Consider the following 2,997-nt stretch of genomic DNA (forward strand, 5'->3'; position numbering starts at 1 on the left):
AAGAAGCACAAGCTGGAATCAAGATTGCCAGGAGAAATATCAATAACCTCAGATATGCAGATGACACTACCCTTATGGCAGAAAGTGAAGAAGAACTAAAGAGCCTCTTGATGAAAGTGAAAGAGGAAAGTGAAAAAGTTGGCTTAAAGCTCAACATTCAGAAAACTAAGATCATGGCATCTGGTCCCATCAATTCATGGGAAATAGATGGAGAAACAGTGAAAACAGTGTTTGATGTCTGGCTGCTGCATTTTGATGACGAACTCAGTCCCAAGGGTAAGTGAGACAGGCCATAACTGCCCCCCTGGGTACCTCTACCCTATACTGGTTTCTGCTGCTCTTTCCGATCTCAGGCACACTCCCTCAAACCTCCAGCAAGCAGGAAGGCAAAGTGCGCAAGCGCACTGTGGACAACGCCCGCCACTGCCGAGCTGTACTTTGTTTCTTAGGAAACAGCCAATCAGCGACCCGGGCAGCGACCAATGGGAAGCGCGGCAGAGTCGACCCGGCTAATTTGAACACGCGGCGCGGGCCGGAGGTTGGCGCGGGTAGGGTACTTGGGGAGGGGGCGGTCTCTGGTGGTCCGGGTTTCCGGTCTGCTGCGGCAGGACCCTGCAGCGAGCGGCGACACCAGCGACGGAGAACCGACGAAGGGTAAGCACTGGCCCACGGCTGAGCGGGTTCCGCGGGCCCCTGAGCTCATGTCTGGACTCGCGGACCGACCTCCTGGCGGCGGCGGAAGCCGGAGCCGGGCCTCTGTGCAGTACACAGAGGTGCAGCCTGAAGACCAATCAGGTCCTGAGTGGTGGTCTCCGAACACTGCGTGGGGCGGTGCGGGGAGAAGTCGCTTCCTTAGATGCCTGCAAGGGAGATCTGGACCCTCTGCTTATTTGTACGGGACCTTGACTGGGGTCCGCACGTCTGCACCTCGGCCCAGCCCTTTGTACATCCGCCCTGGGAAAGTTCTTCTTACTCACACGTAAGGAAGAATTGGGTCCTTCCGCGCGCCGGGAGTGGAGACCTGGGACTCTGCACATCTGTATCGAGTAGCTAAGACCCTCTCTGTACATCTATGCAGAGCTGTTTGCAGAGCTGTGCCAGGGGCCGTAACTTAGTTACTGGGGCACCTAGTAAATATTTGATTGAATAAAGGAAGGAATGAAAGAACGTCTGCATGACAGAACACCAGGCCTTCTGCTGTTGTTTCTAGGATGCCCTTTCTCTTAGCTTTGACTCTTTAATGTACTGAAGTGACACGGAAAACATAAGCTTGATCTGTCATGGGAAATAGGTTTTTTTGTTTGTTTGTTTTAACTTCAGACTGTGGATCTTCTGGTATCAGGGGGAAATGCCAGTAGGTCATATAAATTCTGATTATGTTGGCTAACATTTATTGACTTACCAGGTATGAGTTAACCCATTTAATCCTCAAAACAACGCAATGGCATAGATACTTATATTTACATTTTACAGGTTAGGAAGCAGAGAAATTAAGCTTAGCTCCAAGGAGAACATCCACAACATTTTTCTGTATAAGCTTCTCCTGGGTGTTACCCTGCTTTCTCCAGTCTCATCACTATCCTTTCTGGTCACCAAATTCCATGCTTCAAACAACTACCAACATATCCAGTCCTTCTCTGCCTATTTCATGATTGAATTTTTCCACCCTCAGAGAGACTTTAAAGTCTCAATTTGTTGCTCTTTATATTTATTATCCAGCCTAGCTCCATTTTTATTTTACCTTTTTTTTAAGAAAAAAGTATGCAAGTAGCATATATTTAGAGGTCTTTATAAAAATTGTCTCTGTCTGGCCACAAAGTGAATCTAAAGAGTTTTCAGAGTACTGTACAAACCATATTCTATTTCCACAAGCAGTTAAGCTTAAGATACAAAAGAAAAAGGAATAAACCCACACTTGAACTTAAAAAAAATTTTTTTAATGACTCAGTCAAATAGGATATCATTATTGTAATTAAAAATAATTAGCATTAAACAGTGATAATGCCATTTATAAAACTTGGGTGATGCAGTTAAAGAACACTTAGAGGTAAATTTATAGTCTTAAATGCTTACATTAGAATATTTTCTTTTTCAAGCTCAAAGTGAGGCAAATATCCAATTTTAATAAGATAGAACAGAACAACAGAATAAAAGTGTAGAAAATAAACTGAGTTAAGGGCAAAAATTAATTAAATAGAATTTTACTATATAATAGAGATGATTAACTTAGCCAAGAACTGTATCTTTGAAAAGACTAATAAAAAAGCCAGACCTCTGGTAATATTAAGACTAAAGGAAAAAAACATGAAAAAATGACCTTAGGAATTAAAATAGGGACATAACTTTGGCTACTCAAAGATTAAAAGAGAAAGACTTCAGTGGGAACCCTTTTTGATAATGCTTTTGGGCAAATTTCTAAGAAAAACAACTCACCAAAACTGATTCAAGAAACTATGAAAATTTTCAACAAACCTAGGACTACTGAAGAAATTTAATTAGTTTAAAAACTACCTTCTGTGCCATGCCCTGCGGTGCTAAGTCACTTCAGTCGTGTCCAACTCTGTGCAACCCTATAAACTGTAGCTCGCCAGGCTTCTCTGTCCATGGGATTCTTCAAGCAAGAATACTGGAGTGGATTGCCATTCCCTTCTCCAAGAGATCTTCCCCACCCAGGGATCCAACGGGCTGTTTACGTCTAACCTGCACTGGCAGGCAGGTTCTTTACCACTAGCGCCACCTACCTTCAAGCCCATTTATAAAACCCACCAAATTCCACCAGAAATACAGGCATCTAAACAGGAAAGTTATGACCAACCTAGACAGCATATTAAAAAGCAGAGACATTACTTTGCCAACAAAGGTCCGTCTAGTCAAGGCTATGGTTTTTCCAGTGGTCATGTATGGATGTGAGAGTTGGACTGTGAAGAAAGCTGAGCCCTGAAGAATTGATGCTTTTGAACTGTGGTGTTGGAGAAGACTCTTGAGAGTCCCTTGGAC

The 2,997-nt window shown here is 43.6% G+C and overlaps 1 protein-coding gene across 3 annotated transcripts in view; it reads left to right on the forward strand.

Annotated features, from left to right (window-relative positions):
* Positions 1 to 513: 513 nt before the first annotated feature.
* The window catches only part of KIF18B (kinesin family member 18B), a 21,860-nt gene continuing 19,376 nt past the window's right edge, over positions 514 to 2,997 (forward strand). For all 3 annotated transcript variants that reach the window (XM_010832421.1, XM_010832420.1, XM_010832422.1), the window contains exon 1: positions 514 to 654. The gene's annotated coding sequence lies outside the window, so the exon portion shown is untranslated. The remainder of the gene's footprint in view (positions 655 to 2,997) is intronic.

The sequence above is a fragment of the Bison bison genome, unplaced genomic scaffold, assembly GCF_000754665.1.
Source record: "Bison bison bison isolate TAMUID 2011002044 unplaced genomic scaffold, Bison_UMD1.0 scf7180017861046, whole genome shotgun sequence".
NCBI classification, from domain to species: Eukaryota; Metazoa; Chordata; class Mammalia; order Artiodactyla; family Bovidae; genus Bison; species Bison bison.